This window comes from Ambystoma mexicanum (genome assembly GCF_040938575.1).
Source record: "Ambystoma mexicanum isolate Mex_15411 chromosome 12 unlocalized genomic scaffold, UKY_AmexF1_1 Mex_chr12_unloc.1, whole genome shotgun sequence".
Classification (NCBI taxonomy): domain Eukaryota; kingdom Metazoa; phylum Chordata; class Amphibia; order Caudata; family Ambystomatidae; genus Ambystoma; species Ambystoma mexicanum.
This window is the reverse complement of record NW_027182322.1, coordinates 14,474,645-14,499,769: the sequence shown is the minus strand read 5'-3', so window position 1 is coordinate 14,499,769 and position 25,125 is coordinate 14,474,645. Positions and strand designations below refer to the sequence as shown.

General features: G+C 46.2%; 10 non-coding genes across 10 annotated transcripts; all 10 read left to right on the top strand.

Annotated features, from left to right (window-relative positions):
- Positions 1-369: 369 nt before the first annotated feature.
- Positions 370-441, top strand: TRNAA-CGC (transfer RNA alanine (anticodon CGC)). The gene has a single exon. It is a non-coding gene; the product is annotated as a tRNA-Ala (tRNA).
- A 2,410-nt stretch (positions 442-2,851) lies between these two features.
- TRNAA-CGC (transfer RNA alanine (anticodon CGC)) lies at positions 2,852-2,923 on the top strand. Its single transcript has one exon. It is a non-coding gene; the product is annotated as a tRNA-Ala (tRNA).
- A 2,397-nt stretch (positions 2,924-5,320) lies between these two features.
- TRNAA-CGC (transfer RNA alanine (anticodon CGC)) lies at positions 5,321-5,392 on the top strand. Its single transcript has one exon. It is a non-coding gene; the product is annotated as a tRNA-Ala (tRNA).
- A 2,400-nt stretch (positions 5,393-7,792) lies between these two features.
- TRNAA-CGC (transfer RNA alanine (anticodon CGC)) lies at positions 7,793-7,864 on the top strand. Its single transcript has one exon. It is a non-coding gene; the product is annotated as a tRNA-Ala (tRNA).
- Positions 7,865-10,282: 2,418 nt separating this feature from the next.
- TRNAA-CGC (transfer RNA alanine (anticodon CGC)) lies at positions 10,283-10,354 on the top strand. The gene has a single exon. It is a non-coding gene; the product is annotated as a tRNA-Ala (tRNA).
- Positions 10,355-12,754: 2,400 nt separating this feature from the next.
- On the top strand, positions 12,755-12,826 carry TRNAA-CGC (transfer RNA alanine (anticodon CGC)). The gene has a single exon. It is a non-coding gene; the product is annotated as a tRNA-Ala (tRNA).
- Positions 12,827-15,236: 2,410 nt separating this feature from the next.
- Positions 15,237-15,308, top strand: TRNAA-CGC (transfer RNA alanine (anticodon CGC)). Its single transcript has one exon. It is a non-coding gene; the product is annotated as a tRNA-Ala (tRNA).
- Positions 15,309-17,705: 2,397 nt separating this feature from the next.
- TRNAA-CGC (transfer RNA alanine (anticodon CGC)) lies at positions 17,706-17,777 on the top strand. The gene has a single exon. It is a non-coding gene; the product is annotated as a tRNA-Ala (tRNA).
- A 2,392-nt stretch (positions 17,778-20,169) lies between these two features.
- Positions 20,170-20,241, top strand: TRNAA-CGC (transfer RNA alanine (anticodon CGC)). The gene has a single exon. It is a non-coding gene; the product is annotated as a tRNA-Ala (tRNA).
- Positions 20,242-22,651: 2,410 nt separating this feature from the next.
- On the top strand, positions 22,652-22,723 carry TRNAA-CGC (transfer RNA alanine (anticodon CGC)). The gene has a single exon. It is a non-coding gene; the product is annotated as a tRNA-Ala (tRNA).
- The last annotated feature ends 2,402 nt before the right edge of the window (positions 22,724-25,125 follow it).

The following is a 25,125-nucleotide window of genomic DNA, read 5'->3' as shown; positions in this document are numbered from 1 at the left end:
ATTATGTCTGCGGGACAGACACACTGCATACCGAGGGGATGTAGCTCAGTGGTAGAGCACTTGCTTTGCATGGATGAGGCCCTGGGTCCAATCCCTGGCATCTCCAATTGTTTCCCTTTTTTTGACTGTCATATGGTCTCTGTCCACTAGATGGCTCTTTGAGCATGGTAATCCTCTGGTGGAATACTTCCCCTGGAAGTCATCTCTTATGGAGAAGCATAATGCACACTGCTTCAGCTGACCATGTGCTTTTCCAGTCTTGCTCCCGTTTTCCCTGGTCTTTTGCTAGTGCTTCAGTTGGCAGCATATTTTGACCGGAAGAATTCTCCCAGGAAAAGATGTCTGCAGGACAGGCCCACCGCACACCGAGGGGATGTAGCTCAGTGGTAGAGCGCATGTTTCGCATGTATGAGGTCCCGGGTTCAATCCCCGGCATCTCCATTTGCATAAACATCAGTGTGATTTTGTCCCGGTTATTTTGTATTTCACACTGCAACTCGGGCCATGATTATAGGATCATCGACATTCATATCTATTTGTCTGAGAAAACGCTGGTGCCCGTATGGCAAACCTGCCTATAATATATCACTGAGGTTTGCGTCCCTGCCAGTGTCAACATCCTGTATGCCTTCACAATCACTACAAATAGAAATGCACAGAGAGAAACATCACACCACAGTTTTAACGGTGCAGAATCGTGAAAGGATTGGCATTGCCTTGCGTTTCTTTTCAGTCGATTGTTTTGGTTCCGAATGTATAGCTCCACCATTGTACCTTTGTAGCATATGATGCCTAGCTTTAAAAATAATTTGTTTTCACTGGATGTGGCCACAGATGTGCCTCTGTTGTCAACCTAAGTCGATCAGGTTCTGTAACTTGTTAGTTTTGAGCTGGAATATCCTACCAGCTCTGCTGCTGGGGCCTATCTCTGGCTTCTAAAAGCAAAAGTCTTGAACATATTGATATTTTTCATTAGTTGGTCAGGGGAATTGCATGGGGGGGGGCAGCCTTTCTGCATGTTTCTATGGACAACCAGACACAGGTGGCTCTAAAATGAAGTCTGCCATTTGGAAACTCCAATTCGACAGTTACCGTCAGTTCTGGGAGCTGTTAGTCCCAAGCAGCCAGCCAGCATCTGGTAGATTTCACAGTTCCTTGCTGGCAGTGGGGATGTAATTCAGTGGTAGAGCACATACTTGGGAAGTATGAGGCCACAGGTTCGATCCCAGGCATTTCCATGTGATATTTTTCCTCAATTGTGGGCTTTTTATACTGTACATAGGAATTAGGATGATGTGTTCTTTTGCCATACTAAATCCTGTTCCTGAACGTCTTCTCTTTGGAGCCGATGATTGTGGACATGCACGGTGCACCATGCTTCAGTCTGATGTCTGCTTTTTTCATTGGAAGCCCGTTAGCCTGATCTCTTACCGGGATGAAACAAGGCAGACTCGTTCAGAGAGGCATTGGCTGAGAATAGTGCCTCCACCGGTCCCCCTGCTAGGCAGTGGTGTCATTCTGAGGTGCTGTGCACGCTCACCAACTATCACCCCCTCTGACCTTTCCCACCGCAGAACACCCTGAATGTATTCAGCGGGCTATGCTTCATTCTAGGGCTGCAATGGATCGCCTAGTGGCAAAACCAATGGAAGCACCATTGACCTTCCGCAGAATTCCACTGCTTGTCTGCCTAGAGAAGCGACATCTGCCCAGTGTGCTATGGACACTCTTGACGGCAGAGCTATAGAGTGGTGGGTCCACGTTGCTTTACACTAGCCAGCAAATACAGAAGGACATCCAAAGAGGTGTCAGTCTATCCAGCAACATTTGTGGGCTTTCGGCTGGAGGAATTCCTGCGCGAAATGGTGCTATCTCAATTTTGGTGTTTGAAGACATACATATATATATATATATATATATATATATATATATATATATATTTATTTATTTTTTCTCCATAACTACACTTCTCAAATCTGGGGCATCTATACGAGATGGCTGTGTCACATTATGTGATGTCTCAGGCACCAACGTGATGAGATCGACCTGGCGCTTTAACTTTGTCATTGTAAGTAGTAAGATGTAATTTGGCAGTTGTCATGTTTTTTCATATGCACTACTGCAAACCCCTTTCCTTACTTAGCCCACTCCCTCCTGAAGCTTTTAGGTGTGATGAGGAAGTGTCCTCTCAGCGGGGATGTAGCTCAGTGGTAGAGCGCATGCTTTGCACGTATGAGGACCTGGGGCATTTCCACTTGTTTCTCTTTTTGACTGTCATATGATCTCTATCCACTAGATGGCCCTTTGAGCACAGTAATCCTCTGGTGGAAATCTTCCCCTGGAAGTCATCTCTTATGGAGAAGCAAAATGCACACTGCTTCAGTGTGACCATGAGGTTTTCCATTCTTGCTCCAGTTTTCCCTGCTCTTTTGCTAGTGCTTCACTCGGCAGAATGTTTTGACCAGAAGAGTTCTCCCTGAAAATTATGTCTGCGGGACAGACACACTGCATACCGAGGGGATGTAGCTCAGTGGTAGAGCACTTGCTTTGCATGGATGAGGCCCTGGGTCCAATCCCTGGCATCTCCAATTGTTTCCCTTTTTTTGACTGTCATATGGTCTCTGTCCACTAGATGGCTCTTTGAGCATGGTAATCCTCTGGTGGAATACTTCCCCTGGAAGTCATCTCTTATGGAGAAGCATAATGCACACTGCTTCAGCTGACCATGTGCTTTTCCAGTCTTGCTCCCGTTTTCCCTGGTCTTTTGCTAGTGCTTCAGTTGGCAGCATATTTTGACCGGAAGAATTCTCCCAGGAAAAGATGTCTGCAGGACAGGCCCACCGCACACCGAGGGGATGTAGCTCAGTGGTAGAGCGCATGCTTCGCATGTATGAGGTCCCGGGTTCAATCCCCGGCATCTCCATTTGCATAAACATCAGTGTGATTTTGTCCCGGTTATTTTGTATTTCACACTGCAACTCGGGCCATGATTATAGGATCATCGACATTCATATCTATTTGTCTGAGAAAACGCTGGTGCCCGTATGGCAAACCTGCCTATAATATATCACTGAGGTTTGCGTCCCTGCCAGTGTCAACATCCTGTATGCCTTCACAATCACTACAAATAGAAATGCACAGAGAGAAACATCACACCACAGTTTTAACGGTGCAGAATCGTGAAAGGATTGGCATTGCCTTGCGTTTCTTTTCAGTCGATTGTTTTGGTTCCGAATGTATAGCTCCACCATTGTACCTTTGTAGCATATGATGCCTAGCTTTAAAAATAATTTGTTTTCACTGGATGTGGCCACAGATGTGCCTCTGTTGTCAACCTAAGTCGATCAGGTTCTGTAACTTGTTAGTTTTGAGCTGGAATATCCTACCAGCTCTGCTGCTGGGGCCTATCTCTGGCTTCTAAAAGCAAAAGTCTTGAACATATTGATATTTTTCATTAGTTGGTCAGGGGAATTGCATGGGGGGGGGGCAGCCTTTCTGCATGTTTCTATGGACAACCAGACACAGGTGGCTCTAAAATGAAGTCTGCCATTTGGAAACTCCAATTCGACAGTTACCGTCAGTTCTGGGAGCTGTTAGTCCCAAGCAGCCAGCCAGCATCTGGTAGATTTCACAGTTCCTTGCTGGCAGTGGGGATGTAATTCAGTGGTAGAGCACATACTTGGGAAGTATGAGGCCACAGGTTCGATCCCAGGCATTTCCATGTGATATTTTTCCTCAATTGTGGGCTTTTTATACTGTACATAGGAATTAGGATGATGTGTTCTTTTGCCATACTAAATCCTGTTCCTGAACGTCTTCTCTTTGGAGCCGATGATTGTGGACATGCACGGTGCACCATGCTTCAGTCTGATGTCTGCTTTTTTCATTGGAAGCCCGTTAGCCTGATCTCTTACCGGGATGAAACAAGGCAGACTCGTTCAGAGAGGCATTGGCTGAGAATAGTGTCTCCACCGGTCCCCCTGCTAGGCAGTGGTGTCATTCTGAGGTGCTGTGCACGCTCACCAACTATCACCCCCTCTGACCTTTCCCACCGCAGAACACCCTGAATGTATTCAGCGGGCTATGCTTCATTCTAGGGCTGCAATGGATCGCCTAGTGGCAAAACCAATGGAAGCACCATTGACCTTCCGCAGAATTCCACTGCTTGTCTGCCTAGAGAAGCGACATCTGCCCAGTGTGCTATGGACACTCTTGACGGCAGAGCTATAGAGTGGTGGGTCCACGTTGCTTTACACTAGCCAGCAAATACAGAAGGACATCCAAAGAGGTGTCAGTCTATCCAGCAACATTTGTGGGCTTTCGGCTGGAGGAATTCCTGCGCGAAATGGTGCTATCTCAATTTTGGTGTTTGAAGACATACATATATATATATATATATATATATATATATATTTATTTTTTCTCCATAACTACACTTCTCAAATCTGGGGCATCTATACGAGATGGCTGTGTCACATTATGTGATGTCTCAGGCACCAACGTGATGAGATCGACCTGGCGCTTTAACTTTGTCATTGTAAGTAGTAAGATGTAATTTGGCAGTTGTCATGTTTTTTCATATGCACTACTGCAAACCCCTTTCCTTACTTAGCCCACTCCCTCCTGAAGCTTTTAGGTGTGATGAGGAAGTGTCCTCTCAGCGGGGATGTAGCTCAGTGGTAGAGCGCATGCTTTGCACGTATGAGGACCTGGGGCATTTCCACTTGTTTCTCTTTTTGACTGTCATATGATCTCTATCCACTAGATGGCCCTTTGAGCACAGTAATCCTCTGGTGGAAATCTTCCCCTGGAAGTCATCTCTTATGGAGAAGCAAAATGCACACTGCTTCAGTGTGACCATGAGGTTTTCCATTCTTGCTCCAGTTTTCCCTGCTCTTTTGCTAGTGCTTCACTCGGCAGAATGTTTTGACCAGAAGAGTTCTCCCTGAAAATTATGTCTGCGGGACAGACACACTGCATACCGAGGGGATGTAGCTCAGTGGTAGAGCACTTGCTTTGCATGGATGAGGCCCTGGGTCCAATCCCTGGCATCTCCAATTGTTTCTCTTTTTTTGACTGTCATATGGTCTCTGTCCACTAGATGGCTCTTTGAGCATGGTAATCCTCTGGTGGAATACTTCCCCTGGAAGTCATCTCTTATGGAGAAGCATAATGCACACTGCTTCAGCTGACCATGTGCTTTTCCAGTCTTGCTCCCGTTTTCCCTGGTCTTTTGCTAGTGCTTCAGTTGGCAGCATATTTTGACCGGAAGAATTCTCCCAGGAAAAGATGTCTGCAGGACAGGCCCGCCGCACACCGAGGGGATGTAGCTCAGTGGTAGAGCGCATGCTTCGCATGTATGAGGTCCCGGGTTCAATCCCCGGCATCTCCATTTGCATAAACATCAGTGTGATTTTGTCCCGGTAATTTTGTATTTCACACTGCAACTCGGGCCATGATTATAGGATCATCGACATTCATATCTATTTGTCTGAGAAAACGCTGGTGCCCGTATGGCAAACCTGCCTATAATATATCACTGAGGTTTGCGTCCCTGCCAGTGTCAACATCCTGTATGCCTTCACAATCACTACAAATAGAAATGCACAGAGAGAAACATCACACCACAGTTTTAACGGTGCAGAATCGTGAAAGGATTGGCATTGCCTTGCGTTTCTTTTCAGTCGATTGTTTTGGTTCCGAATGTATAGCTCCACCATTGTACCTTTGTAGCATATGATGCCTAGCTTTAAAAATAATTTGTTTTCACTGGATGTGGCCACAGATGTGCCTCTGTTGTCAACCTAAGTCGATCAGGTTCTGTAACTTGTTAGTTTTGAGCTGGAATATCCTACCAGCTCTGCTGCTGGGGCCTATCTCTGGCTTCTAAAAGCAAAAGTCTTGAACATATTGATATTTTTCATTAGTTGGTCAGGGGAATTGCATGGGGGGGGGCAGCCTTTCTGCATGTTTCTATGGACAACCAGACACAGGTGGCTCTAAAATGAAGTCTGCCATTTGGAAACTCCAATTCGACAGTTACCGTCAGTTCTGGGAGCTGTTAGTCCCAAGCAGCCAGCCAGCATCTGGTAGATTTCACAGTTCCTTGCTGGCAGTGGGGATGTAATTCAGTGGTAGAGCACATACTTGGGAAGTATGAGGCCACAGGTTCGATCCCAGGCATTTCCATGTGATATTTTTCCTCAATTGTGGGCTTTTTATACTGTACATAGGAATTAGGATGATGTGTTCTTTTGCCATACTAAATCCTGTTCCTGAACGTCTTCTCTTTGGAGCCGATGATTGTGGACATGCACGGTGCACCATGCTTCAGTCTGATGTCTGCTTTTTTCATTGGAAGCCCGTTAGCCTGATCTCTTACCGGGATGAAACAAGGCAGACTCGTTCAGAGAGGCATTGGCTGAGAATAGTGTCTCCACCGGTCCCCCTGCTAGGCAGTGGTGTCATTCTGAGGTGCTGTGCACGCTCACCAACTATCACCCCCTCTGACCTTTCCCACCGCAGAACACCCTGAATGTATTCAGCGGGCTATGCTTCATTCTAGGGCTGCAATGGATCGCCTAGTGGCAAAACCAATGGAAGCACCATTGACCTTCCGCAGAATTCCACTGCTTGTCTGCCTAGAGAAGCGACATCTGCCCAGTGTGCTATGGACACTCTTGACGGCAGAGCTATAGAGTGGTGGGTCCACGTTGCTTTACACTAGCCAGCAAATACAGAAGGACATCCAAAGAGGTGTCAGTCTATCCAGCAACATTTGTGGGCTTTCGGCTGGAGGAATTCCTGCGCGAAATGGTGCTATCTCAATTTTGGTGTTTGAAGACATACATATATATATATATATATATATATATATATATATATTTATTTTTTCTCCATAACTACACTTCTCAAATCTGGGGCATCTATACGAGATGGCTGTGTCACATTATGTGATGTCTCAGGCACCAACGTGATGAGATCGACCTGGCGCTTTAACTTTGTCATTGTAAGTAGTAAGATGTAATTTGGCAGTTGTCATGTTTTTTCATATGCACTACTGCAAACCCCTTTCCTTACTTAGCCCACTCCCTCCTGAAGCTTTTAGGTGTGATGAGGAAGTGTCCTCTCAGCGGGGATGTAGCTCAGTGGTAGAGCGCATGCTTTGCACGTATGAGGACCTGGGGCATTTCCACTTGTTTCTCTTTTTGACTGTCATATGATCTCTATCCACTAGATGGCCCTTTGAGCACAGTAATCCTCTGGTGGAAATCTTCCCCTGGAAGTCATCTCTTATGGAGAAGCAAAATGCACACTGCTTCAGTGTGACCATGAGGTTTTCCATTCTTGCTCCAGTTTTCCCTGCTCTTTTGCTAGTGCTTCACTCGGCAGAATGTTTTGACCAGAAGAGTTCTCCCTGAAAATTATGTCTGCGGGACAGACACACTGCATACCGAGGGGATGTAGCTCAGTGGTAGAGCACTTGCTTTGCATGGATGAGGCCCTGGGTCCAATCCCTGGCATCTCCAATTGTTTCCCTTTTTTTGACTGTCATATGGTCTCTGTCCACTAGATGGCTCTTTGAGCATGGTAATCCTCTGGTGGAATACTTCCCCTGGAAGTCATCTCTTATGGAGAAGCATAATGCACACTGCTTCAGCTGACCATGTGCTTTTCCAGTCTTGCTCCCGTTTTCCCTGGTCTTTTGCTAGTGCTTCAGTTGGCAGCATATTTTGACCGGAAGAATTCTCCCAGGAAAAGATGTCTGCAGGACAGGCCCACCGCACACCGAGGGGATGTAGCTCAGTGGTAGAGCGCATGTTTCGCATGTATGAGGTCCCGGGTTCAATCCCCGGCATCTCCATTTGCATAAACATCAGTGTGATTTTGTCCCGGTTATTTTGTATTTCACACTGCAACTCGGGCCATGATTATAGGATCATCGACATTCATATCTATTTGTCTGAGAAAACGCTGGTGCCCGTATGGCAAACCTGCCTATAATATATCACTGAGGTTTGCGTCCCTGCCAGTGTCAACATCCTGTATGCCTTCACAATCACTACAAATAGAAATGCACAGAGAGAAACATCACACCACAGTTTTAACGGTGCAGAATCGTGAAAGGATTGGCATTGCCTTGCGTTTCTTTTCAGTCGATTGTTTTGGTTCCGAATGTATAGCTCCACCATTGTACCTTTGTAGCATATGATGCCTAGCTTTAAAAATAATTTGTTTTCACTGGATGTGGCCACAGATGTGCCTCTGTTGTCAACCTAAGTCGATCAGGTTCTGTAACTTGTTAGTTTTGAGCTGGAATATCCTACCAGCTCTGCTGCTGGGGCCTATCTCTGGCTTCTAAAAGCAAAAGTCTTGAACATATTGATATTTTTCATTAGTTGGTCAGGGGAATTGCATGGGGGGGGGCAGCCTTTCTGCATGTTTCTATGGACAACCAGACACAGGTGGCTCTAAAATGAAGTCTGCCATTTGGAAACTCCAATTCGACAGTTACCGTCAGTTCTGGGAGCTGTTAGTCCCAAGCAGCCAGCCAGCATCTGGTAGATTTCACAGTTCCTTGCTGGCAGTGGGGATGTAATTCAGTGGTAGAGCACATACTTGGGAAGTATGAGGCCACAGGTTCGATCCCAGGCATTTCCATGTGATATTTTTCCTCAATTGTGGGCTTTTTATACTGTACATAGGAATTAGGATGATGTGTTCTTTTGCCATACTAAATCCTGTTCCTGAACGTCTTCTCTTTGGAGCCGATGATTGTGGACATGCACGGTGCACCATGCTTCAGTCTGATGTCTGCTTTTTTCATTGGAAGCCCGTTAGCCTGATCTCTTACCGGGATGAAACAAGGCAGACTCGTTCAGAGAGGCATTGGCTGAGAATAGTGCCTCCACCGGTCCCCCTGCTAGGCAGTGGTGTCATTCTGAGGTGCTGTGCACGCTCACCAACTATCACCCCCTCTGACCTTTCCCACCGCAGAACACCCTGAATGTATTCAGCGGGCTATGCTTCATTCTAGGGCTGCAATGGATCGCCTAGTGGCAAAACCAATGGAAGCACCATTGACCTTCCGCAGAATTCCACTGCTTGTCTGCCTAGAGAAGCGACATCTGCCCAGTGTGCTATGGACACTCTTGACGGCAGAGCTATAGAGTGGTGGGTCCACGTTGCTTTACACTAGCCAGCAAATACAGAAGGACATCCAAAGAGGTGTCAGTCTATCCAGCAACATTTGTGGGCTTTCGGCTGGAGGAATTCCTGCGCGAAATGGTGCTATCTCAATTTTGGTGTTTGAAGACATACATATATATATATATATATATATATATATATATATATATATATATATATATTTATTTATTTTTTCTCCATAACTACACTTCTCAAATCTGGGGCATCTATACGAGATGGCTGTGTCACATTATGTGATGTCTCAGGCACCAACGTGATGAGATCGACCTGGCGCTTTAACTTTGTCATTGTAAGTAGTAAGATGTAATTTGGCAGTTGTCATGTTTTTTCATATGCACTACTGCAAACCCCTTTCCTTACTTAGCCCACTCCCTCCTGAAGCTTTTAGGTGTGATGAGGAAGTGTCCTCTCAGCGGGGATGTAGCTCAGTGGTAGAGCGCATGCTTTGCACGTATGAGGACCTGGGGCATTTCCACTTGTTTCTCTTTTTGACTGTCATATGATCTCTATCCACTAGATGGCCCTTTGAGCACAGTAATCCTCTGGTGGAAATCTTCCCCTGGAAGTCATCTCTTATGGAGAAGCAAAATGCACACTGCTTCAGTGTGACCATGAGGTTTTCCATTCTTGCTCCAGTTTTCCCTGCTCTTTTGCTAGTGCTTCACTCGGCAGAATGTTTTGACCAGAAGAGTTCTCCCTGAAAATTATGTCTGCGGGACAGACACACTGCATACCGAGGGGATGTAGCTCAGTGGTAGAGCACTTGCTTTGCATGGATGAGGCCCTGGGTCCAATCCCTGGCATCTCCAATTGTTTCTCTTTTTTTGACTGTCATATGGTCTCTGTCCACTAGATGGCTCTTTGAGCATGGTAATCCTCTGGTGGAATACTTCCCCTGGAAGTCATCTCTTATGGAGAAGCATAATGCACACTGCTTCAGCTGACCATGTGCTTTTCCAGTCTTGCTCCCGTTTTCCCTGGTCTTTTGCTAGTGCTTCAGTTGGCAGCATATTTTGACCGGAAGAATTCTCCCAGGAAAAGATGTCTGCAGGACAGGCCCGCCGCACACCGAGGGGATGTAGCTCAGTGGTAGAGCGCATGCTTCGCATGTATGAGGTCCCGGGTTCAATCCCCGGCATCTCCATTTGCATAAACATCAGTGTGATTTTGTCCCGGTAATTTTGTATTTCACACTGCAACTCGGCCCATGATTATAGGATCATCGACATTCATATCTATTTGTCTGAGAAAACGCTGGTGCCCGTATGGCAAACCTGCCTATAATATATCACTGAGGTTTGCGTCCCTGCCAGTGTCAACATCCTGTATGCCTTCACAATCACTACAAATAGAAATGCACAGAGAGAAACATCACACCACAGTTTTAACGGTGCAGAATCGTGAAAGGATTGGCATTGCCTTGCGTTTCTTTTCAGTCGATTGTTTTGGTTCCGAATGTATAGCTCCACCATTGTACCTTTGTAGCATATGATGCCTAGCTTTAAAAATAATTTGTTTTCACTGGATGTGGCCACAGATGTGCCTCTGTTGTCAACCTAAGTCGATCAGGTTCTGTAACTTGTTAGTTTTGAGCTGGAATATCCTACCAGCTCTGCTGCTGGGGCCTATCTCTGGCTTCTAAAAGCAAAAGTCTTGAACATATTGATATTTTTCATTAGTTGGTCAGGGGAATTGCATGGGGGGGGGCAGCCTTTCTGCATGTTTCTATGGACAACCAGACACAGGTGGCTCTAAAATGAAGTCTGCCATTTGGAAACTCCAATTCGACAGTTACCGTCAGTTCTGGGAGCTGTTAGTCCCAAGCAGCCAGCCAGCATCTGGTAGATTTCACAGTTCCTTGCTGGCAGTGGGGATGTAATTCAGTGGTAGAGCACATACTTGGGAAGTATGAGGCCACAGGTTCGATCCCAGGCATTTCCATGTGATATTTTTCCTCAATTGTGGGCTTTTTATACTGTACATAGGAATTAGGATGATGTGTTCTTTTGCCATACTAAATCCTGTTCCTGAACGTCTTCTCTTTGGAGCCGATGATTGTGGACATGCACGGTGCACCATGCTTCAGTCTGATGTCTGCTTTTTTCATTGGAAGCCCGTTAGCCTGATCTCTTACCGGGATGAAACAAGGCAGACTCGTTCAGAGAGGCATTGGCTGAGAATAGTGTCTCCACCGGTCCCCCTGCTAGGCAGTGGTGTCATTCTGAGGTGCTGTGCACGCTCACCAACTATCACCCCCTCTGACCTTTCCCACCGCAGAACACCCTGAATGTATTCAGCGGGCTATGCTTCATTCTAGGGCTGCAATGGATCGCCTAGTGGCAAAACCAATGGAAGCACCATTGACCTTCCGCAGAATTCCACTGCTTGTCTGCCTAGAGAAGCGACATCTGCCCAGTGTGCTATGGACACTCTTGACGGCAGAGCTATAGAGTGGTGGGTCCACGTTGCTTTACACTAGCCAGCAAATACAGAAGGACATCCAAAGAGGTGTCAGTCTATCCAGCAACATTTGTGGGCTTTCGGCTGGAGGAATTCCTGCGCGAAATGGTGCTATCTCAATTTTGGTGTTTGAAGACATACATATATATATATATATATATATATATATATATATATTTATTTTTTCTCCATAACTACACTTCTCAAATCTGGGGCATCTATACGAGATGGCTGTGTCACATTATGTGATGTCTCAGGCACCAACGTGATGAGATCGACCTGGCGCTTTAACTTTGTCATTGTAAGTAGTAAGATGTAATTTGGCAGTTGTCATGTTTTTTCATATGCACTACTGCAAACCCCTTTCCTTACTTAGCCCACTCCCTCCTGAAGCTTTTAGGTGTGATGAGGAAGTGTCCTCTCAGCGGGGATGTAGCTCAGTGGTAGAGCGCATGCTTTGCACGTATGAGGACCTGGGGCATTTCCACTTGTTTCTCTTTTTGACTGTCATATGATCTCTATCCACTAGATGGCCCTTTGAGCACAGTAATCCTCTGGTGGAAATCTTCCCCTGGAAGTCATCTCTTATGGAGAAGCAAAATGCACACTGCTTCAGTGTGACCATGAGGTTTTCCATTCTTGCTCCAGTTTTCCCTGCTCTTTTGCTAGTGCTTCACTCGGCAGAATGTTTTGACCAGAAGAGTTCTCCCTGAAAATTATGTCTGCGGGACAGACACACTGCATACCGAGGGGATGTAGCTCAGTGGTAGAGCACTTGCTTTGCATGGATGAGGCCCTGGGTCCAATCCCTGGCATCTCCAATTGTTTCCCTTTTTTTGACTGTCATATGGTCTCTGTCCACTAGATGGCTCTTTGAGCATGGTAATCCTCTGGTGGAATACTTCCCCTGGAAGTCATCTCTTATGGAGAAGCATAATGCACACTGCTTCAGCTGACCATGTGCTTTTCCAGTCTTGCTCCCGTTTTCCCTGGTCTTTTGCTAGTGCTTCAGTTGGCAGCATATTTTGACCGGAAGAATTCTCCCAGGAAAAGATGTCTGCAGGACAGGCCCACCGCACACCGAGGGGATGTAGCTCAGTGGTAGAGCGCATGTTTCGCATGTATGAGGTCCCGGGTTCAATCCCCGGCATCTCCATTTGCATAAACATCAGTGTGATTTTGTCCCGGTTATTTTGTATTTCACACTGCAACTCGGGCCATGATTATAGGATCATCGACATTCATATCTATTTGTCTGAGAAAACGCTGGTGCCCGTATGGCAAACCTGCCTATAATATATCACTGAGGTTTGCGTCCCTGCCAGTGTCAACATCCTGTATGCCTTCACAATCACTACAAATAGAAATGCACAGAGAGAAACATCACACCACAGTTTTAACGGTGCAGAATCGTGAAAGGATTGGCATTGCCTTGCGTTTCTTTTCAGTCGATTGTTTTGGTTCCGAATGTATAGCTCCACCATTGTACCTTTGTAGCATATGATGCCTAGCTTTAAAAATAATTTGTTTTCACTGGATGTGGCCACAGATGTGCCTCTGTTGTCAACCTAAGTCGATCAGGTTCTGTAACTTGTTAGTTTTGAGCTGGAATATCCTACCAGCTCTGCTGCTGGGGCCTATCTCTGGCTTCTAAAAGCAAAAGTCTTGAACATATTGATATTTTTCATTAGTTGGTCAGGGGAATTGCATGGGGGGGGGCAGCCTTTCTGCATGTTTCTATGGACAACCAGACACAGGTGGCTCTAAAATGAAGTCTGCCATTTGGAAACTCCAATTCGACAGTTACCGTCAGTTCTGGGAGCTGTTAGTCCCAAGCAGCCAGCCAGCATCTGGTAGATTTCACAGTTCCTTGCTGGCAGTGGGGATGTAATTCAGTGGTAGAGCACATACTTGGGAAGTATGAGGCCACAGGTTCGATCCCAGGCATTTCCATGTGATATTTTTCCTCAATTGTGGGCTTTTTATACTGTACATAGGAATTAGGATGATGTGTTCTTTTGCCATACTAAATCCTGTTCCTGAACGTCTTCTCTTTGGAGCCGATGATTGTGGACATGCACGGTGCACCATGCTTCAGTCTGATGTCTGCTTTTTTCATTGGAAGCCCGTTAGCCTGATCTCTTACCGGGATGAAACAAGGCAGACTCGTTCAGAGAGGCATTGGCTGAGAATAGTGCCTCCACCGGTCCCCCTGCTAGGCAGTGGTGTCATTCTGAGGTGCTGTGCACGCTCACCAACTATCACCCCCTCTGACCTTTCCCACCGCAGAACACCCTGAATGTATTCAGCGGGCTATGCTTCATTCTAGGGCTGCAATGGATCGCCTAGTGGCAAAACCAATGGAAGCACCATTGACCTTCCGCAGAATTCCACTGCTTGTCTGCCTAGAGAAGCGACATCTGCCCAGTGTGCTATGGACACTCTTGACGGCAGAGCTATAGAGTGGTGGGTCCACGTTGCTTTACACTAGCCAGCAAATACAGAAGGACATCCAAAGAGGTGTCAGTCTATCCAGCAACATTTGTGGGCTTTCGGCTGGAGGAATTCCTGCGCGAAATGGTGCTATCTCAATTTTGGTGTTTGAAGACATACATATATATATATATATATATATATATATATATATATATATATTTATTTATTTTTTCTCCATAACTACACTTCTCAAATCTGGGGCATCTATACGAGATGGCTGTGTCACATTATGTGATGTCTCAGGCACCAACGTGATGAGATCGACCTGGCGCTTTAACTTTGTCATTGTAAGTAGTAAGATGTAATTTGGCAGTTGTCATGTTTTTTCATATGCACTACTGCAAACCCCTTTCCTTACTTAGCCCACTCCCTCCTGAAGCTTTTAGGTGTGATGAGGAAGTGTCCTCTCAGCGGGGATGTAGCTCAGTGGTAGAGCGCATGCTTTGCACGTATGAGGACCTGGGGCATTTCCACTTGTTTCTCTTTTTGACTGTCATATGATCTCTATCCACTAGATGGCCCTTTGAGCACAGTAATCCTCTGGTGGAAATCTTCCCCTGGAAGTCATCTCTTATGGAGAAGCAAAATGCACACTGCTTCAGTGTGACCATGAGGTTTTCCATTCTTGCTCCAGTTTTCCCTGCTCTTTTGCTAGTGCTTCACTCGGCAGAATGTTTTGACCAGAAGAGTTCTCCCTGAAAATTATGTCTGCGGGACAGACACACTGCATACCGAGGGGATGTAGCTCAGTGGTAGAGCACTTGCTTTGCATGGATGAGGCCCTGGGTCCAATCCCTGGCATCTCCAATTGTTTCCCTTTTTTTGACTGTCATATGGTCTCTGTCCACTAGATGGCTCTTTGAGCATGGTAATCCTCTGGTGGAATACTTCCCCTGGAAGTCATCTCTTATGGAGAAGCATAATGCACACTGCTTCAGCTGACCATGTGCTTTTCCAGTCTTGCTCCCGTTTTCCCTGGTCTTTTGCTAGTGCTTCAGTTGGCAGCATATTTTGACCGGAAGAATTCTCCCAGGAAAAGATGTCTGCAGGACAGGCCCACCGCACACCGAGGGGATGTAGCTCAGTGGTAGAGCGCATGCTTCGCATGTATGAGGTCCCGGGTTCAATCCCCGGCATCTCCATTTGCATAAACATCAGTGTGATTTTGTCCCGGTTATTTTGTATTTCACACTGCAACTCGGGCCATGATTATAGGATCATCGACATTCATATCTATTTGTCTGAGAAAACGCTGGTGCCCGTATGGCAAACCTGCCTATAATATATCACTGAGGTTTGCGTCCCTGCCAGTGTCAACATCCTGTATGCCTTCACAATCACTACAAATAGAAATGCACAGAGAGAAACATCACACCACAGTTTTAACGGTGCAGAATCGTGAAAGGATTGGCATTGCCTTGCGTTTCTTTTCAGTCGATTGTTTTGGTTCCGAATGTATAGCTCCACCATTGTACCTTTGTAGCATATGATGCCTAGCTTTAAAAATAATTTGTTTTCACTGGATGTGGCCACAGATGTGCCTCTGTTGTCAACCTAAGTCGATCAGGTTCTGTAACTTGTTAGTTTTGAGCTGGAATATCCTACCAGCTCTGCTGCTGGGGCCTATCTCTGGCTTCTAAAAGCAAAAGTCTTGAACATATTGATATTTTTCATTAGTTGGTCAGGGGAATTGCATGGGGGGGGGGCAGCCTTTCTGCATGTTTCTATGGACAACCAGACACAGGTGGCTCTAAAATGAAGTCTGCCATTTGGAAACTCCAATTCGACAGTTACCGTCAGTTCTGGGAGCTGTTAGTCCCAAGCAGCCAGCCAGCATCTGGTAGATTTCACAGTTCCTTGCTGGCAGTGGGGATGTAATTCAGTGGTAGAGCACATACTTGGGAAGTATGAGGCCACAGGTTCGATCCCAGGCATTTCCATGTGATATTTTTCCTCAATTGTGGGCTTTTTATACTGTACATAGGAATTAGGATGATGTGTTCTTTTGCCATACTAAATCCTGTTCCTGAACGTCTTCTCTTTGGAGCCGATGATTGTGGACATGCACGGTGCACCATGCTTCAGTCTGATGTCTGCTTTTTTCATTGGAAGCCCGTTAGCCTGATCTCTTACCGGGATGAAACAAGGCAGACTCGTTCAGAGAGGCATTGGCTGAGAATAGTGTCTCCACCGGTCCCCCTGCTACGCAGTGGTGTCATTCTGAGGTGCTGTGCACGCTCACCAACTATCACCCCCTCTGACCTTTCCCACCGCAGAACACCCTGAATGTATTCAGCGGGCTATGCTTCATTCTAGGGCTGCAATGGATCGCCTAGTGGCAAAACCAATGGAAGCACCATTGACCTTCCGCAGAATTCCACTGCTTGTCTGCCTAGAGAAGCGACATCTGCCCAGTGTGCTATGGACACTCTTGACGGCAGAGCTATAGAGTGGTGGGTCCACGTTGCTTTACACTAGCCAGCAAATACAGAAGGACATCCAAAGAGGTGTCAGTCTATCCAGCAACATTTGTGGGCTTTCGGCTGGAGGAATTCCTGCGCGAAATGGTGCTATCTCAATTTTGGTGTTTGAAGACATACATATATATATATATATATATATATATATATATTTATTTTTTCTCCATAACTACACTTCTCAAATCTGGGGCATCTATACGAGATGGCTGTGTCACATTATGTGATGTCTCAGGCACCAACGTGATGAGATCGACCTGGCGCTTTAACTTTGTCATTGTAAGTAGTAAGATGTAATTTGGCAGTTGTCATGTTTTTTCATATGCACTACTGCAAACCCCTTTCCTTACTTAGCCCACTCCCTCCTGAAGCTTTTAGGTGTGATGAGGAAGTGTCCTCTCAGCGGGGATGTAGCTCAGTGGTAGAGCGCATGCTTTGCACGTATGAGGACCTGGGGCATTTCCACTTGTTTCTCTTTTTGACTGTCATATGATCTCTATCCACTAGATGGCCCTTTGAGCACAGTAATCCTCTGGTGGAAATCTTCCCCTGGAAGTCATCTCTTATGGAGAAGCAAAATGCACACTGCTTCAGTGTGACCATGAGGTTTTCCATTCTTGCTCCAGTTTTCCCTGCTCTTTTGCTAGTGCTTCACTCGGCAGAATGTTTTGACCAGAAGAGTTCTCCCTGAAAATTATGTCTGCGGGACAGACACACTGCATACCGAGGGGATGTAGCTCAGTGGTAGAGCACTTGCTTTGCATGGATGAGGCCCTGGGTCCAATCCCTGGCATCTCCAATTGTTTCTCTTTTTTTGACTGTCATATGGTCTCTGTCCACTAGATGGCTCTTTGAGCATGGTAATCCTCTGGTGGAATACTTCCCCTGGAAGTCATCTCTTATGGAGAAGCATAATGCACACTGCTTCAGCTGACCATGTGCTTTTCCAGTCTTGCTCCCGTTTTCCCTGGTCTTTTGCTAGTGCTTCAGTTGGCAGCATATTTTGACCGGAAGAATTCTCCCAGGAAAAGATGTCTGCAGGACAGGCCCGCCGCACACCGAGGGGATGTAGCTCAGTGGTAGAGCGCATGCTTCGCATGTATGAGGTCCCGGGTTCAATCCCCGGCATCTCCATTTGCATAAACATCAGTGTGATTTTGTCCCGGTTATTTTGTATTTCACACTGCAACTCGGGCCATGATTATAGGATCATCGACATTCATATCTATTTGTCTGAGAAAACGCTGGTGCCCGTATGGCAAACCTGCCTATAATATATCACTGAGGTTTGCGTCCCTGCCAGTGTCAACATCCTGTATGCCTTCACAATCACTACAAATAGAAATGCACAGAGAGAAACATCACACCACAGTTTTAACGGTGCAGAATCGTGAAAGGATTGGCATTGCCTTGCGTTTCTTTTCAGTCGATTGTTTTGGTTCCGAATGTATAGCTCCACCATTGTACCTTTGTAGCATATGATGCCTAGCTTTAAAAATAATTTGTTTTCACTGGATGTGGCCACAGATGTGCCTCTGTTGTCAACCTAAGTCGATCAGGTTCTGTAACTTGTTAGTTTTGAGCTGGAATATCCTACCAGCTCTGCTGCTGGGGCCTATCTCTGGCTTCTAAAAGCAAAAGTCTTGAACATATTGATATTTTTCATTAGTTGGTCAGGGGAATTGCATGGGGGGGGGCAGCCTTTCTGCATGTTTCTATGGACAACCAGACACAGGTGGCTCTAAAATGAAGTCTGCCATTTGGAAACTCCAATTCGACAGTTACCGTCAGTTCTGGGAGCTGTTAGTCCCAAGCAGCCAGCCAGCATCTGGTAGATTTCACAGTTCCTTGCTGGCAGTGGGGATGTAATTCAGTGGTAGAGCACATACTTGGGAAGTATGAGGCCACAGGTTCGATCCCAGGCATTTCCATGTGATATTTTTCCTCAATTGTGGGCTTTTTATACTGTACATAGGAATTAGGATGATGTGTTCTTTTGCCATACTAAATCCTGTTCCTGAACGTCTTCTCTTTGGAGCCGATGATTGTGGACATGCACGGTGCACCATGCTTCAGTCTGATGTCTGCTTTTTTCATTGGAAGCCCGTTAGCCTGATCTCTTACCGGGATGAAACAAGGCAGACTCGTTCAGAGAGGCATTGGCTGAGAATAGTGCCTCCACCGGTCCCCCTGCTAGGCAGTGGTGTCATTCTGAGGTGCTGTGCACGCTCACCAACTATCACCCCCTCTGACCTTTCCCACCGCAGAACACCCTGAATGTATTCAGCGGGCTATGCTTCATTCTAGGGCTGCAATGGATCGCCTAGTGGCAAAACCAATGGAAGCACCATTGACCTTCCGCAGAATTCCACTGCTTGTCTGCCTAGAGAAGCGACATCTGCCCAGTGTGCTATGGACACTCTTGACGGCAGAGCTATAGAGTGGTGGGTCCACGTTGCTTTACACTAGCCAGCAAATACAGAAGGACATCCAAAGAGGTGTCAGTCTATCCAGCAACATTTGTGGGCTTTCGGCTGGAGGAATTCCTGCGCGAAATGGTGCTATCTCAATTTTGGTGTTTGAAGACATACATATATATATATATAAATATATATATATTTATTTTTTCTCCATAACTACACTTCTCAAATCTGGGGCATCTATACGAGATGGCTGTGTCACATTATGTGATGTCTCAGGCACCAACGTGATGAGATCGACCTGGCGCTTTAACTTTGTCATTGTAAGTAGTAAGATGTAATTTGGCAGTTGTCATGTTTTTTCATATGCACTACTGCAAACCCCTTTCCTTACTTAGCCCACTCCCTCCTGAAGCTTTTAGGTGTGATGAGGAAGTGTCCTCTCAGCGGGGATGTAGCTCAGTGGTAGAGCGCATGCTTTGCACGTATGAGGACCTGGGGCATTTCCACTTGTTTCTCTTTTTGACTGTCATATGATCTCTATCCACTAGATGGCCCTTTGAGCACAGTAATCCTCTGGTGGAAATCTTCCCCTGGAAGTCATCTCTTATGGAGAAGCAAAATGCACACTGCTTCAGTGTGACCATGAGGTTTTCCATTCTTGCTCCAGTTTTCCCTGCTCTTTTGCTAGTGCTTCACTCGGCAGAATGTTTTGACCAGAAGAGTTCTCCCTGAAAATTATGTCTGCGGGACAGACACACTGCATACCGAGGGGATGTAGCTCAGTGGTAGAGCACTTGCTTTGCATGGATGAGGCCCTGGGTCCAATCCCTGGCATCTCCAATTGTTTCCCTTTTTTTGACTGTCATATGGTCTCTGTCCACTAGATGGCTCTTTGAGCATGGTAATCCTCTGGTGGAATACTTCCCCTGGAAGTCATCTCTTATGGAGAAGCATAATGCACACTGCTTCAGCTGACCATGTGCTTTTCCAGTCTTGCTCCCGTTTTCCCTGGTCTTTTGCTAGTGCTTCAGTTGGCAGCATATTTTGACCGGAAGAATTCTCCCAGGAAAAGATGTCTGCAGGACAGGCCCACCGCACACCGAGGGGATGTAGCTCAGTGGTAGAGCGCATGTTTCGCATGTATGAGGTCCCGGGTTCAATCCCCGGCATCTCCATTTGCATAAACATCAGTGTGATTTTGTCCCGGTTATTTTGTATTTCACACTGCAACTCGGGCCATGATTATAGGATCATCGACATTCATATCTATTTGTCTGAGAAAACGCTGGTGCCCGTATGGCAAACCTGCCTATAATATATCACTGAGGTTTGCGTCCCTGCCAGTGTCAACATCCTGTATGCCTTCACAATCACTACAAATAGAAATGCACAGAGAGAAACATCACACCACAGTTTTAACGGTGCAGAATCGTGAAAGGATTGGCATTGCCTTGCGTTTCTTTTCAGTCGATTGTTTTGGTTCCGAATGTATAGCTCCACCATTGTACCTTTGTAGCATATGATGCCTAGCTTTAAAAATAATTTGTTTTCACTGGATGTGGCCACAGATGTGCCTCTGTTGTCAACCTAAGTCGATCAGGTTCTGTAACTTGTTAGTTTTGAGCTGGAATATCCTACCAGCTCTGCTGCTGGGGCCTATCTCTGGCTTCTAAAAGCAAAAGTCTTGAACATATTGATATTTTTCATTAGTTGGTCAGGGGAATTGCATGGGGGGGGGCAGCCTTTCTGCATGTTTCTATGGACAACCAGACACAGGTGGCTCTAAAATGAAGTCTGCCATTTGGAAACTCCAATTCGACAGTTACCGTCAGTTCTGGGAGCTGTTAGTCCCAAGCAGCCAGCCAGCATCTGGTAGATTTCACAGTTCCTTGCTGGCAGTGGGGATGTAATTCAGTGGTAGAGCACATACTTGGGAAGTATGAGGCCACAGGTTCGATCCCAGGCATTTCCATGTGATATTTTTCCTCAATTGTGGGCTTTTTATACTGTACATAGGAATTAGGATGATGTGTTCTTTTGCCATACTAAATCCTGTTCCTGAACGTCTTCTCTTTGGAGCCGATGATTGTGGACATGCACGGTGCACCATGCTTCAGTCTGATGTCTGCTTTTTTCATTGGAAGCCCGTTAGCCTGATCTCTTACCGGGATGAAACAAGGCAGACTCGTTCAGAGAGGCATTGGCTGAGAATAGTGCCTCCACCGGTCCCCCTGCTAGGCAGTGGTGTCATTCTGAGGTGCTGTGCACGCTCACCAACTATCACCCCCTCTGACCTTTCCCACCGCAGAACACCCTGAATGTATTCAGCGGGCTATGCTTCATTCTAGGGCTGCAATGGATCGCCTAGTGGCAAAACCAATGGAAGCACCATTGACCTTCCGCAGAATTCCACTGCTTGTCTGCCTAGAGAAGCGACATCTGCCCAGTGTGCTATGGACACTCTTGACGGCAGAGCTATAGAGTGGTGGGTCCACGTTGCTTTACACTAGCCAGCAAATACAGAAGGACATCCAAAGAGGTGTCAGTCTATCCAGCAACATTTGTGGGCTTTCGGCTGGAGGAATTCCTGCGCGAAATGGTGCTATCTCAATTTTGGTGTTTGAAGACATACATATATATATATATATATATATATATATATATATATATATATTTATTTATTTTTTCTCCATAACTACACTTCTCAAATCTGGGGCATCTATACGAGATGGCTGTGTCACATTATGTGATGTCTCAGGCACCAACGTGATGAGATCGACCTGGCGCTTTAACTTTGTCATTGTAAGTAGTAAGATGTAATTTGGCAGTTGTCATGTTTTTTCATATGCACTACTGCAAACCCCTTTCCTTACTTAGCCCACTCCCTCCTGAAGCTTTTAGGTGTGATGAGGAAGTGTCCTCTCAGCGGGGATGTAGCTCAGTGGTAGAGCGCATGCTTTGCACGTATGAGGACCTGGGGCATTTCCACTTGTTTCTCTTTTTGACTGTCATATGATCTCTATCCACTAGATGGCCCTTTGAGCACAGTAATCCTCTGGTGGAAATCTTCCCCTGGAAGTCATCTCTTATGGAGAAGCAAAATGCACACTGCTTCAGTGTGACCATGAGGTTTTCCATTCTTGCTCCAGTTTTCCCTGCTCTTTTGCTAGTGCTTCACTCGGCAGAATGTTTTGACCAGAAGAGTTCTCCCTGAAAATTATGTCTGCGGGACAGACACACTGCATACCGAGGGGATGTAGCTCAGTGGTAGAGCACTTGCTTTGCATGGATGAGGCCCTGGGTCCAATCCCTGGCATCTCCAATTGTTTCTCTTTTTTTGACTGTCATATGGTCTCTGTCCACTAGATGGCTCTTTGAGCATGGTAATCCTCTGGTGGAATACTTCCCCTGGAAGTCATCTCTTATGGAGAAGCATAATGCACACTGCTTCAGCTGACCATGTGCTTTTCCAGTCTTGCTCCCGTTTTCCCTGGTCTTTTGCTAGTGCTTCAGTTGGCAGCATATTTTGACCGGAAGAATTCTCCCAGGAAAAGATGTCTGCAGGACAGGCCCGCCGCACACCGAGGGGATGTAGCTCAGTGGTAGAGCGCATGCTTCGCATGTATGAGGTCCCGGGTTCAATCCCCGGCATCTCCATTTGCATAAACATCAGTGTGATTTTGTCCCGGTAATTTTGTATTTCACACTGCAACTCGGGCCATGATTATAGGATCATCGACATTCATATCTATTTGTCTGAGAAAACGCTGGTGCCCGTATGGCAAACCTGCCTATAATATATCACTGAGGTTTGCGTCCCTGCCAGTGTCAACATCCTGTATGCCTTCACAATCACTACAAATAGAAATGCACAGAGAGAAACATCACACCACAGTTTTAACGGTGCAGAATCGTGAAAGGATTGGCATTGCCTTGCGTTTCTTTTCAGTCGATTGTTTTGGTTCCGAATGTATAGCTCCACCATTGTACCTTTGTAGCATATGATGCCTAGCTTTAAAAATAATTTGTTTTCACTGGATGTGGCCACAGATGTGCCTCTGTTGTCAACCTAAGTCGATCAGGTTCTGTAACTTGTTAGTTTTGAGCTGGAATATCCTACCAGCTCTGCTGCTGGGGCCTATCTCTGGCTTCTAAAAGCAAAAGTCTTGAACATATTGATATTTTTCATTAGTTGGTCAGGGGAATTGCATGGGGGGGGGCAGCCTTTCTGCATGTTTCTATGGACAACCAGACACAGGTGGCTCTAAAATGAAGTCTGCCATTTGGAAACTCCAATTCGACAGTTACCGTCAGTTCTGGGAGCTGTTAGTCCCAAGCAGCCAGCCAGCATCTGGTAGATTTCACAGTTCCTTGCTGGCAGTGGGGATGTAATTCAGTGGTAGAGCACATACTTGGGAAGTATGAGGCCACAGGTTCGATCCCAGGCATTTCCATGTGATATTTTTCCTCAATTGTGGGCTTTTTATACTGTACATAGGAATTAGGATGATGTGTTCTTTTGCCATACTAAATCCTGTTCCTGAACGTCTTCTCTTTGGAGCCGATGATTGTGGACATGCACGGTGCACCATGCTTCAGTCTGATGTCTGCTTTTTTCATTGGAAGCCCGTTAGCCTGATCTCTTACCGGGATGAAACAAGGCAGACTCGTTCAGAGAGGCATTGGCTGAGAATAGTGTCTCCACCGGTCCCCCTGCTAGGCAGTGGTGTCATTCTGAGGTGCTGTGCACGCTCACCAACTATCACCCCCTCTGACCTTTCCCACCGCAGAACACCCTGAATGTATTCAGCGGGCTATGCTTCATTCTAGGGCTGCAATGGATCGCCTAGTGGCAAAACCAATGGAAGCACCATTGACCTTCCGCAGAATTCCACTGCTTGTCTGCCTAGAGAAGCGACATCTGCCCAGTGTGCTATGGACACTCTTGACGGCAGAGCTATAGAGTGGTGGGTCCACGTTGCTTTACACTAGCCAGCAAATACAGAAGGACATCCAAAGAGGTGTCAGTCTATCCAGCAACATTTGTGGGCTTTCGGCTGGAGGAATTCCTGCGCGAAATGGTGCTATCTCAATTTTGGTGTTTGAAGACATACATATATATATATATATATATATATATATATATATATATTTATTTTTTCTCCATAACTACACTTCTCAAATCTGGGGCATCTATACGAGATGGCTGTGTCACATTATGTGATGTCTCAGGCACCAACGTGATGAGATCGACCTGGCGCTTTAACTTTGTCATTGTAAGTAGTAAGATGTAATTTGGCAGTTGTCATGTTTTTTCATATGCACTACTGCAAACCCCTTTCCTTACTTAGCCCACTCCCTCCTGAAGCTTTTAGGTGTGATGAGGAAGTGTCCTCTCAGCGGGGATGTAGCTCAGTGGTAGAGCGCATGCTTTGCACGTATGAGGACCTGGGGCATTTCCACTTGTTTCTCTTTTTGACTGTCATATGATCTCTATCCACTAGATGGCCCTTTGAGCACAGTAATCCTCTGGTGGAAATCTTCCCCTGGAAGTCATCTCTTATGGAGAAGCAAAATGCACACTGCTTCAGTGTGACCATGAGGTTTTCCATTCTTGCTCCAGTTTTCCCTGCTCTTTTGCTAGTGCTTCACTCGGCAGAATGTTTTGACCAGAAGAGTTCTCCCTGAAAATTATGTCTGCGGGACAGACACACTGCATACCGAGGGGATGTAGCTCAGTGGTAGAGCACTTGCTTTGCATGGATGAGGCCCTGGGTCCAATCCCTGGCATCTCCAATTGTTTCCCTTTTTTTGACTGTCATATGGTCTCTGTCCACTAGATGGCTCTTTGAGCATGGTAATCCTCTGGTGGAATACTTCCCCTGGAAGTCATCTCTTATGGAGAAGCATAATGCACACTGCTTCAGCTGACCATGTGCTTTTCCAGTCTTGCTCCCGTTTTCCCTGGTCTTTTGCTAGTGCTTCAGTTGGCAGCATATTTTGACCGGAAGAATTCTCCCAGGAAAAGATGTCTGCAGGACAGGCCCACCGCACACCGA